At 40.8% G+C, this 13354-nt stretch overlaps 1 pseudogene across 1 annotated transcript in view; it reads left to right on the forward strand.

Moving 5' to 3' along the window:
- The window catches only part of LOC309591702 (FRAS1-related extracellular matrix protein 1-like), a 90059-nt pseudogene that overhangs the window by 32923 nt on the left and 43782 nt on the right, over positions 1-13354 (forward strand). The gene's annotated exons all lie outside the window — the stretch shown is intronic.

Raw genomic sequence — 13354 nt, forward strand, 5'->3', positions numbered from 1 at the left:
CGTGGGATGGCAGGCTCCTGCTGGAAGGCCTGTCTTTGCAGCCCCTCACTAGAAAACTGTGAATTTGATGAGAGATACTGGTAGCACAAGACTTGATTCAAGCACAGGGGATACTTTGGCAACAATTTTTTAAAAATACATGTGAATATTGGGTGGGCTTTCACATCCCCAACTTTGAATCATTTGAAGTCAGCCAACCCTCGTGTCTTTCATTAGTCGGGGATATTTACTTCATTTTCCATCCATTTTTCTTCCTTTCGTTGCCTCAGCTTTGCTGCTTTCAAGGAAACAGTATATTGTAGAGAGGCTGCTTTGCCCTTAGGAAGCATACACCAGGTTATTTAGCTCTGATGCTGTTGTTCTTCTCCTGATGATGTAGCCTGAAACTCAGCTGCTACCTATCTGTAATCCAACCTATTTTTCCTAAGCAAAGTTAACCCTTTATTTGTTAAGGGAATTACCTCTTATCTGCAGCAGTATCGGTCACACGGAAATTTCTTCCTTTGAGTCCCAGTGTGCAGATACCAGCCTGCTGCCTCGGTAGTGCGGCACACAGTCAATTCAGCCCTAGTTTCTCCTGAAAGGAGTTCAGCTAAGCCTTCCGACCACAACTATCTAAAAATGTTTGGAGCCTTTTTGTTCACTATACATAATTTTGATTAATGTCATCATTATTCTAAGCTGTTACTGTACATGTATGTATTGTTTTTTGCAGTGGTTAAGCTATTAGTGTTCTGTTACTGATACGGCAATATTGCAAATGCTGGCGTTATTCATAGAAATGCAGTTGTCTTGTGCTAACATTTTTTGCAGACCAAACTTTATCTGGTGAGAATATTCACAAGGAGTGAAGTGTAACTGGTTTCGGCACTCAGGGAACTATTTATATGCAAAATTTTGATTTTCCATTTCAGATATACCTGAGAAATAATTAGGTAAAGTTAAACCAGCTTAAAGATGGCTAAAGAGGTACTGAAGTTGGAAGACTGCGTGGGTTTGTGAGTGCATACTCATGCCTCTCCAACTTTTATGAAGCCACTTTCCATCACTTTGAATGAGCTGCGAGTGCCTGCATCGCAGTGCGATGCTGCAGGACTGGGCTTACTCCAGTTAAAAGACCCTGACTGGAGAAGGGCAAGAGCTGCCAACAGCACATTTCGCAGACGCCTGCTGGCTCTGGAGCCTGTCCCCAGCCCCATCGGTGTGAAACAGCCCAAATATTACTGACCCTTCCGGGCATGATGTAAAAAACCATCTGTATGCAACAGCTTTGGAGGAGGCCTGATGGCATGGGATTTGGAGCTGGGTGGAAGGGGCTATATTCTGCCACTTGATTTATTGGCTGGTCCGATTAATTTGCTTTGTTGTGCAGGAGGATCATTATCTTGCCAGGTGTTTATTCCAATTGGATTGTGAATCTAGCTAATTGCTAGGGCACCTAGAGCTTGTGAATAACCTTTTATGAAAACAAAACACAAACTTAATCTAAATGTACAAAACAACATGAAGCATCTTGCAAAACAACCCTCTTTAGCTCTTGATTGGAAAGCACAAAGTGGAACAAGAATTTAGCACTGGCTGGGATTGTGGACGCAGCAGCATGTGCTGAAGCGGAGCTTTTGCCCTCGATGCACAAGTAAGACTTGTCTCAGGGCTGTATCCAGAGAGGATGCTCATCTTTGGTATTCTTGTCTCTGCATGAGTAGACAGCAGCCCGAGACCAGAGATCCCCCTCCTCTTCATCTGCTTCCCAAAGGAGGAGGATGGCAGAGCAGTTCAGTAATTTACCTGGCAGGGAGGGGAGAGAAGCAGAGACGGGAGCAGCTGGAGGGATGGGGCCACTCCCCAGGTCCTGCTGTCCATCCAGCATTAGCACAAGCTCTGTGCAGCCCAGCAGGTAGGTCCTAGGGCTGGGATGCCGGCGTCCCAGATTTTGCCATCAGCTCTTCCAACACCCGGTCTGTCTGGCCTTGTTCAGCATCTCTTCCTTGTCTGCCTGCTCTCCTGGGGACGAGCCGTGTGGGGTGGGGACTACTTCTGATGCCCAGGACAAGAAGGCTTTGCATCACCTGGTGCATCATCAACCTGGGGACCTACTCGTTCACTCATTAGAAGCACACTGTGGCAGGACTTATACTTCTATTTATTTTTACTGTTATTCTTACAGGTTATAGGTGGTGCCTTTTTTTCTTCCCATATTGCTAGTGCAATTGTTAAATGTATGAAAGCTTCTGGGCATGTCTGAGGGATATGTCCTACTCTCTCTCTCTTAGGAAGTGATAACTTTCCTCCAGCTTTTTAGCAATGATGCAATAAATTATCACCCCGTCATAGAATTTAATTGCACTGTTAAATACATCATTTACAAGGCTTTTAGCATGCCCTGCTAAATTCTCCAGTTTTTCATCTAATCTCTGTAGGCCGTTGTTACATTTTCAGAGACCTGTATGGGTTTCATTCCTGTTAAACGTATCGGTAAATCACAGCAGGAAAAAAACCTGACACATTTCCCTAGAAATTTTCACTGCAGCCTGAGCTCCTAACCTTGTGGCTTTGCGTTCAATAGGTCAGTCAAGACGCCATTTGTCATTGCTCTTTAATTACCGTGGAACCTCTAATCCAGGCCACAAATTCCTCCCTGCCCATACTTCTTTTTACTTCAGAATGCGTATCTAATAGCAACCAAGGACTTTTCCTATTTTCTCACTTGGAATCTGTTTTGGGAGCTTGGAATTGCTATCTAACTGAATCAGTAACATCTGTGACTGCGGGGCAGCTTGAGTGGGAATAGTTAGAGGGTTAGACAGATTTCCTGCATTTTAAGGCTCTTTTCCTCTGAAGAGACTGCTTTGGGACAATTCAATTGCATTTAATGCTGCTTCTTTCATTTTTCTTTTATTTTTTTGTTGTTTAACCCCATCTTTTCTCTCCCTTTCTTCCTTTCCCCCTTCCCTCTAAGTTGTTCAGGTTTAAGAAGTAAAAATTATTTTAAGGAACCATGCCAGCATTTTGAAAAGTTTCAGTTTCAAACACATGAAAAGGAAAAGTCTGAAGGGATTCCTAGAACTGTATTGCAGCTTGCAGGTATGGCTTTGATTTTCCTTTTGGCAGGCTTTCACCATTCACTCTTTCATTGCCCTTCCAAGAAACACTGCTGGGTGCCTAAAGACTGGGACGCTTCTTACACTTGGCAGGAGAAGATAACAGTAATGCTACAGTTTGTGCTTTGAAAGATTAAAAGCAACATTTATTCCTTACAGTACTTTCAAACTTCCTCAAGTTAATTTAAAATCCATTTTAGAGAATGTTTAACTACTAATACTGGATTTTCAATTTTTTTTTTAATTCTGCACACACCGTACCTGTTATTCAAACCAAATAAGAGGTGGATTAAAGTCAGTGCAATTCTTTAAAGTGCATTAACTGCTTTGAGCAGTCCTTTCCCTCCTTTGGAAGGAATACCCTGTGCCTCCATGACTGGTCTCTTTATGATATCTCTGTAAAAGTTCTGGCAAGAAATGACCATACTTTGAGAGCAAATTTCCATTTTTCAGAAACTTTTTGCTCCTCCCTCCCCTTTTTGGTGGTAACCGACCTCATTGCTAGTCAAGTAGACAACAAAAGTGTCCCTTCCCTGCCTTGTGGGGCAGCTGATAAATTATTCATATGACTAATGAGGATTTTGAATTTTCAGGCAAACTGTGATGGCATTTTTAAAGGCTTGCATCACTTCGGCAACATTTCTCCCACACCTGCATGCTTTAGGCAATCAGGTGTTTAAAATTACTGACGCAGAGCTTTGCCCCTTCTCCTCCTGAAAGCGCTTTGCTCAACAAGGGAATCCTGTGGCTATTTTGTCTGTTTGTCTGCGTGAGATTTTTTCTGTGCTAATTAGTGTGAGGGGAAAGGGGAATCCAAGAGGGCTGTGTTAATTAGCAAAAGGGATCACATACCTTGCCTTATATTAATTTTGAAATGACAAGACACAGATGCACTTTTAGTGGCATTTGAATGTGTGTTAGCGTTTATGGTCCATTCATATTTTTTTTTTTCCTTCCTATGGATTGATCTTACTTTAGTGGGAGCAAATCAGAAAAAAAAATCTCAAAGTAAGGAAGCTCCTGCTGAAGCGAAGAGCCACATGATGTGAAAAGGCTGATTATGTTTATATTACATGTTCTCCTGTGAAAAAAACAAGCCCCCCAGCTAGTAGGGGAAGAAAGGTCACTGGAACTGAAGAAACAACTGACTCAGTGTCTTAATTCTGAAGGAAATGAGCCCTTTGGAGATGAGAGGGATTTGCTGATCTAGTTCAGTGAAAGGCATGCAACTATGAAAATAAGCTTTTCCTGTTATGTTGGAGAATAAAGCAGTGAATCAGAAGGACTGGGGATTGAAAGGCAAAAAAAAAAAATCATATTTAGTTTTGTTTTTACCTTTAAATGGTCCACAGATAATTGGCAATGCTGTATCATTCTCCCAGGTTATCATCCACAGCATCCTTAAGAAAAAATTGAGAGTGAAAGACTAAAAATAAATGAAATCCTTGTTGTATGTGGCAGCCAGGCTTCCATGGCTGGGCTGTAAAGAGCTTTACCATCACTGGTCTACCTGATGGCATCAGGTCCTGAGGTCCTCACATCTCCTTTTGTACCCACTGCACATGAATATTTGAATGTGAGGGAGGTGGTAGAAGGCCTGCTGTCTGAATAGCACTGTATAGAGAATTTAGTACGTATGTATTGCACTTTGAATATGGACCTGAGCCTATATTTGAGCCCAAACTCACCTTCAGTCCACACTGTGGAACTGAGTTTGCAGTGGCTTTTGCTATACGTGAAAACTAGAGCTTGCATCACTGCAGGTCCATACCCCATGCGAACATCCTAGATGGGCTGGCCCATTTCACCTTCCTAGGATGCTTCACTCTGTCCTGCCTGTCCTGACAGGTATGTCTCAAGAGTGCAAAATCCTTCCCATATATCAGTCACCACAAGGGAAAGGATGACCTATGGGCAGCATAAAGCAGGGATGGATTTCTACAGCTGAGGTATAGATGGCGAATTGAGTTTGGCTATAAAGAGCAAAAAATTATTTTAAACTTAGCTTGTTCCCTTACTTGGCATCATAGGGTTACTGTGGACATAGTCTTTGTGGTCATGGATAGGTACACAGGAATGCATGTGCGCTGGTAGCCAGTTTTTATCATAAGTTGTTTTGATGAAGACTGTGATAGCTCTATGTGGCTGCCAAGGCTTTAGAAATATGCTGAGGTATCTAAAACCTCATATAAACTGCCGCAGCATTGTGAAGTACGAGCACTGTAAATCTTTACAGATTATTGGTCACTTCAAACATATATACTTGAGAGCTTTGGTGCATATGCCAGTCATTCAGTCATTCTTGGACAATAGTTTTGCTCTGAAATAAAGCCAATTGACTAACTACAGCTACTACACACCATAGCAGTAGGCACAGAGCATGCTTAGTGCTACGCTTACAACAAAAGTGCCCATTTTGAAAAAGCAGATCACTGTGGAAGTTGATCAGAAATGCAACAGAGGATTCTTTTTAATGGCTTTTGGGGGAATATTAAGATTTATTCCTGTAAAGACTTACTCAGCATGTTGCACAAACTCCTCTTAGCACACTAATAAGTCACGAATGCTTAGCCATTATAATTACAGCCACATGTTGTCCTTTTTACAAATAGGGCTGGCTTAATTGCATCATTTTTCAGCAGGATTTATGTGGTCCTGTTTAATCTAAAATTAGTACATGCACAAATGAAGTGCAAACTATTTTCCATCACTGAACTGTGAAATGTTCTCCAGAATAGAGATATACCAACATGTTCCTAAAAAGATGCAATAAGCAGTCAGGCAACTTTATGATTTGTGTGTGTGTCTGCACCTATACAATTTTGCTAAAAGTAAGAAAAAATATACTAAAATATACATTAACTGCAAAACGAACAAAAAAGTCAGTTAAATTATCTAAATCAAGCAGTCCTTTTTGCTTATCACCAGTAAAACAAAGGATGGGGGAAATCATAAATCTATCTTGATATTGCTAGCTTTCAGCATTTATTAAATACAGTAAGAGCTAATGCGTTTTATATATTACATCAATCTATCACATGTAAATATATCACATTTATAAGATTCTCTATAGGCCAACATTTTGTTGGCCTAAATTCTAAGTTACTGTGACTAATATTCCTCATTACCTACGTAGCTGTGAGGGCCTAAAGATATGCATAAGACATAGTAGGCATAAGAGTTTGGCGTACCTGAACCTAGGTCAGATACAGCAATTGCAATACCTACATATTGATTTGCAGTTTGGAACACATGTGATTTCCAAGAGTGTTGGAACTTAGACATTAAAATATAAACGCATGACTGTCCTGGTTTTGTCTGGGATACAGTTAATTTTCTTCCTAGTAGCTGGTAAAGTGCTGTGTTTTGGATTTAGGATGAGAATAATGTTGATAACACACTGATCTTTTAGTTGTTGTTAAGTAGTGCTTACACCAGTCAAGGACTTTTCAGCTCCCCATGCTCTGCCAGGGGCGCAAGAAGCTGGGAGGGGGCACAGCCAGGACAGCTGACCCAAAGTGGCCCAAGGGCTATTCCACGCCATATGATGCCGTGCCCAGTATATAAACTGAGGGGAGTTGGCTGGGGGGCAGCGATTGCTGCTTGGGTTTTGTTCCTCTCACTCTTTTTTATTGTTTTCCTTTTCACTACAATTTATTATTGTTATAATTATCATTATTATTTTATTTCAATTATTTATCTGTTCTTATCTCAATCCATGAGTTTTCTTACTTTTGCCCTTCTGATTCTCTCCCCCATCCCCCAGGGAGGGGGGGGGGGGGTGAGCGAGTGGCTATGTGGTGCTTGGTTGATGCCTGGTGTTAAACCACGACAATGACCAAATCCCAACTAGACCCAAAAGCCTAATGCTGGAAGCAGATGAAATCCTCATTTAATCTGTATCTAATAGGGAAAAGTTTTACTTCAGTAAAGTGGAGATCTTGCCATCCAGAATGGAGATTTACTTACTGCTATGAGGAAGTCTGATGATTTTTAGTGGGTAAATCAGAAAGCCAAGAAAGGTCCCCATATTGCTTAAGCACTAACATGGAAGTGCTAAGGCTTGTTCTGCCTCTAAGCATGGGAGTTCCTCTGTCAATTTTTTTGTTTTGCTGGTCTCGTCTTGGTGAAAATATGTGTAGCTGCAATGTACGTAAATGCAGCTTTTGAAAGCTACTCAGTTTTTTGTGATATGTGATTTGGGTAGAAAGTAGGAGAAAGGCTCTATTAGTAAAAATATATGAATATTGAAAATAGCCCTTGGTTTAAAGTCAATGTTCCTGATTTTTATGGCTTGAAAGTATTTTTCTTTGTATGTCTCAACGGACCAATATTTCAAAGACTTAAAGCAGGGCACCTGCTGACCTGTATGGTATGATTTTAGTCATGAGAAATGCTCATCGCTGTGGGTATGAACGGGTTAACATAATTATAAGCAGTAGCTTGCAGGTCACTGCCATTTTTCTCTGCTTCAGCATGTCACCACAGTAATTCACACTCTGAAACCTTAAGGCTATATCTGGTAACGTGCTGCAAACAGAAGCTTCAGCTGAGCTGTCTCATAAATTGCACCGGTCCTGAATGAGCAGAGTGATCCTTGGTGGCCCTTACCATCCACAAGATACCTGTCTGTTTCTTTGTTAGCCTTAAAGTGATGTTTATGGTGTGGGTTATCCCAAAGCTAAAAGATCTGGTAAACCAATGGTGGTCAGCTGGACTCATCATTTCTGGCAGCCCTTTAATCTGGATCCTTTGAGATGACAACAGAGGTCCGACCAAAACAGGGCCCATGGTTTCTGCAGTGGTTCATGACTGTACTGATGTTTGAACCAAGGTACCAACGTTGACCATCTCTCTGCCTTATTCTGCACATTCACAACTTCTGCTTTTTCTAAGAACTTTTATTTTGTAAATTAAAGGCAAGTGCCCAGGCTGAGGGGTTTGCTACCATTTGTAAATCAGGAGCTGAGCATTTACCTAATACTTCTTATGTAGACTTTTCCAAATGTACTTTTATGAAAGCTTATAAGCACTATTAGCTTCACTTGATAAGAGCAAAGCATGATGCAGGAGTAGGATGCAGGCACCACAATCACATTTGGAAAAATCATATGTGGAAAAGGAGGCACTGCTGAATTTTACAGAACATTTTCCTAAGGAGGCACAACATCCTTCATGGCTGTGGCACCACTCTCAGCAAATCAGGCTTGGTGTAAAGTCCTTTCTGGTGCAAAGGAGATTTGGATCACTTTGGCCTCTCGTGCTGGATGTACAAATATTGCTCAGAGCAGTAAACTGTCCTTGGAGGATGGAGCTTGGTTCTTCCAAAATAACAGTGCTACTAAATGAAACTGAGGGAAGAAGGATGCTCTGCCATCTACTATGTAAGTTAATAATTTACTAATTAATAATTTTCAGTGCTGTATGTATGGTTTTGAACATATTCAGGTAAACAGTTGAGGACTGTTGCATTGTTCCTCTGTAGCATGTTCCTCTCCATACAGAGTGACCTTAGCCTGTCTGCATGCCAGGGGAGCGATCTCCATCTGTTAAACACTTGTCAGATGAACTACTGACCTACACTGATCTAACTCCCTGTAACACCTGTGAGCTGCTCAACCGTGGCCACCGGGCCACTGAGCGACATGGAACAAGAAGGACCCGCAATAGCTTGGAAGAAACTGGGTCACTTTTTTATAGACTTTAAAATAAAATATGAATCAAAATTCCTTCTGATAGCAGTAAAGCTGGAAGCAATTTCAAGCCTTTCTTAAGCAGAAAAAAGGCTGCTCTTGACTGTTAATTCCCAGAAATGAACATTGAAACGTTAGCCTGTCATCCGCTGAACACTTCAACCACATTAAAGGAGGCACCTGGACTCAAAAGATCGAAGCTCTGCTAGGTTTTCTCAAGTTGGATATTCTGGTATTTCTGGTGCATCTTGAATATGTAGAAGCAGCAAAACTTGACTCAGGGAATAGAGGCATCAGCATGGAGAGGGGACAGATGGTGTACGTTCCTGAGACCAAGCTATGGTTTGATGTTCCCAAAGAGAGCAGTTCCCGCAGGGTAGGAGCAGTTTTAAATGAGCCGGTGACACAGAAAGATGGAAAATTAATGCCTTCGGTACAGATGCCGTGAGGGACAACGTGGTTCTCTGCCCTGCTAAGCTGCCAAGGACAGCGCCTTGGGCGTGGGAAATCGGTGTGGGGAGAGCTGTTCTCTGGAGGGCTCAGCTCCAGTGGACTTGAGAGGAGCTGGAGGAGAGACCATATCCGGCTTTGAAGACTTAATAAGCCATTTTAAACACAAGTGCAGGTGTTGGTTGGTTTGGGTAAGTTCCATGTTTTTCATGGGGAAGGTTTTTTCCCAACCTGCTCTGCTAGCGGATGACATTCCCTGAATTATGCATTCATAAACCTTTCAGAAATATTCTGTTTGATTTTCAGGCCCTACTATGGTACGTCAAGATGTTTTCATTTGCCATGTAATTGTTCCTAGTGTAATTGTTTTTGTAATTGGAAAAGAACATAGATTAAATGATAGTTACAGCTTTGAGTTTACCAAGTTGCAGAAGATTTTAATTTATATTTTTCCTTTAAATTTTGCAATTTAAAAGAATTTTTTAAAAACCCAGAATCTAGGGGGAGTGTTTCTTTATCACTGATTCCTGTAGGCTGTCTGCAGCTAGTCTGGGCTGAGGATGAGCTTGAAAAGGATACTTATATGCTCCTGGAATATAAATGAATCCCTAACTTCTCCAAGTCGCATTCATGATACCCTTTTTTTATCTTTTCAGAACAAGGGAAGACATCATTTCAATTGTCACAAATGAACCCTAAACTGTTGTGAAACAACATCTGATTTCCTAGATTAATCTGAAAGGTATGCTTTCAGATTTCAAAACCCTCTCCTTAACCTCCCTTCCACAAATAGCTTTATGCTGAGATGAAGTGTAGACAAATACACAATAGAACCTAAATATCAGTTTCTAATAGGAACTGCTGAGGGGTGTGAGCTATATCCTCTCATAGCAACCATAGGGCACATCTCAGATTTGGAGGCTGAATGGATCCTGTGCAATGGTTTCCATGGTTGCACAAGGTTTCATGTACCCAATAACATTAATATTCCAGTCCTTAGTAGAATAACTTGTACAAGGCAATTTTTCCTCTTTATTTCTATCTTAAATTATTACTGTGTAAATGATTGAATAAAGTTATAACATGAAAGTTATTATATTAAAACTTAAAATGTTGTTGAGATTGTTTTAGCATGAGCTCAAGCCTAAAGCACTTACGTAAGCAAAATTTCAGGTGCATCCTGAGTCAACACTGTAGGATTTGGCTGGTAAAATAATGGTGTTTTTTTCTTTACCAGCTTGTTAGTACCATTATCTTAACAAAAGTTTGATTGCCACTTCTTGTCTGGCAAAGTTAAGTATATTGACAATGGCTGACCATTTTTGGAAGAAGGCAGTGTGAGGCTGAGTACTTACAGGTGGGATCTCAGTTGTGATAATGTGACTTACATTTTAAGCCCAGTAAATTATGTTGGATCAATAAAAAAATCATTTTTAAGGGAGTCCCTCCTTTTGTGTTTTAATACTGAGTTGGAGGTGATTATTGCCCTTGCCTTTGTTGTTACCTAGGTTTTTCAAAAGCTTGCCTGTTGGAAGTTGTCCACTACCTCAATTTTTATGTCCTTCTGAAAAATCTCAGCTCTTAATTGTGGTAGCTATTATGAGAAGAGCACTCCAGAACTACACCTTAGCCAACAGTCAAAGAAAACTCCCCAATAAACATTGATGTGCTTGGGTAGCTCCAGTTGACTGGTATTTTCATACAACTTAAAACCACAAGTGCTTAGGCTGTATGAATGATTCCTTTCAAAGTGCCAATAACTTGCAGGTGCTGTCCTAGTTCTCGGACAAGCCATGGCTGAATGAAGGGAAGGATCATGGGGAAACCTTGCTGTGGGGAAGCAGCATCGTGTAGCTGTTCATTTGATTTACAGGAGAAAGAAGTGTTCTGGCAGTCCTATTTGATGTTTCAAGCCTCAGTGGGTATATCCAGCCCTACTCAAGCATGGGGCGTAAGTATCCATCCCAGTACCACAGAAAAAAATATGCAGAGGTCTTAAGAGAGCTCTTCAGAAATACAAGAGAGAGCTTAAAGAAATTGTTCAAATATGTGTGACTTTGATATTTATAACAGCTAGTTGCTACTGAGATGTAATCAGTGCTGACTTCTGGCCTCTGCTCTACAACTGAAAGCCTGTGTGAGTGCATAGAGCTCTCTAAACCTTCCAGTGATTTATCTAAATTGTTTATTATCTGGCTCATAGATGTGCATTAAAGTACTGTTTACAAAGAAGAGCTCAACGTGCAAAAAGGTTAAATTCTTAGCTTGTGTAAACTGTTGTTTTCCCACTGAAGTCAACAAAGTTGCCTTGTGATGTACTCCAGCAGAGGATCTGGTCTCTAACGACCGTTCGATGTATTGTTCTTGGCTGCATCCATGAATATTTCAAAATGTGCTGAAGCTGGGCTCTGAATGCATTCATTCATAGACCACTGTATAAGTGATCAAAGGAGAGGCTTCTTGATCTTGTATGTAATAAATCCTCTGCTTTTAGGTTTATTGAGCTGGAGACTATCATAGAAATACTTGTTCCTCACATACAGCTCAGGAAGCTGGAGTCAAGCATTACTCGCATTGGACAAATGCCTCTGGAAGTCCATGACTTGCTTGGCACATCTGGCAGAGCAGACAGAAGCATCTCAGCCTTCGTTTACAGTGGAGTTGAGCTAAATACGGTCTTCCTGTGTGGATCATGTCTTTGGAGACATTGCTCACTGCTTTAGGTCAAATAGTGGCAGAGGAGAAGGGGCATTTACCTGAATATCTGAAAAAAGCAAGCAGAAGGAAAGGTGACTGATTTGAAAACAACCAGTACGTGTTGGAATAAGCTTATTTCTGGATTTCAAACCATTTGTTATAGAAACATTGCCTAGATTTTTAACAAGGGTTCATCTTAGTTTGCAATTCATCTAGTCTTGTTTTGCATCTGGCAGGTTTCTCTACAGAACAGTGGTAAACCCTTAGAGCAAAACTGATGTGAAAGGGATTTTTGGGTCATGAAAGAAGTACAGAATTCTTCTTAGACAGAAGAGTCTTTTGCCAGCCATCCAAGTAGTAATACTCACATAAGAATTGTTTAAAAGCAACATTTTCTAAGGTTGCTTATAACCCAAAGATATTGGAGAAATCTGTACAAGGAAGACTACACTGAAAGTAAAGACCAGAATTTTTCACTCTCTCTAGGTTTCTTGAGGGGATCTTAATTCTTTCTTCAATAATGTATAGCACTGATTCATGGGATTGGCAGTGCTCAAATCTAATCTCAGTCAAAATGAACACTTTAAAGTATTGTAGCAGGGGGATCTGCTTATCTCATGTACATCACTGTGGATGTCCCCTATGGTATACTGGCTGAAATTTTTCAAATCAAAACCATCTTCACCAAGGACTCCCGTGCTGCATATCTTCCTTGCAAAGGGCAGAGAAACAGTGACAGGTGAAAAATACAGTCTTGTGAGGTAATATTTCCTAAGAGGAATACTTTTATTTCAGGATAAAATATTTTAACTTCAAAGATTAACTTCTTCCATTTTTTTTTCTGTAGAATTGCTCACCTTGCACTGCTAATGGTACAGCTTGCCAGAAACGCTAAGCATGTGCCTGAAGGTACACATCCACACACTTCCAAAGACTCTCTGTAGGATGCTGATGCATAAACTTATTTTCATACTTCAGTTTGTATTTAGACATATATTGCCTCTCCTCCTCCTTCTATTAGGGAGGGTTATCCAGAACTGCTAATCATCTAAACAAGAGGTTCATATCACAGTGGTCCATCACAAGATGCTTTAGCAGTAGTTGAGATGTAGCTTCTTAAAATGTGAAATAAAGCCCTCTGTGAATTGTTTTCTTTAGTTAGTCAAACCAAACTACATTGCCCTAGTAACAGGGCCTGCCATCCAGGGTCTAAAGAAACATGTAATAGAAAGTGAAGATTTCCTGGGTATGGGTCTGTGACACCGATACCAAAGCCCCCCATCACCTAAGATGGATGACAGCCCCATTAGAAATCACAGGTGAGAGCAGATATTGGCTGTTTGACGTCTATTTAATGATTCTCTAGAAAACTAGCAAGGTCTTGCCAGCTGCACCTAAGCTGTACTGATTTAT

The sequence above is a fragment of the Platalea leucorodia genome (assembly GCF_965183815.1).
Source record: "Platalea leucorodia genome assembly, chromosome: 5".
Classification (NCBI taxonomy): Eukaryota; Metazoa; Chordata; class Aves; order Pelecaniformes; family Threskiornithidae; genus Platalea; species Platalea leucorodia.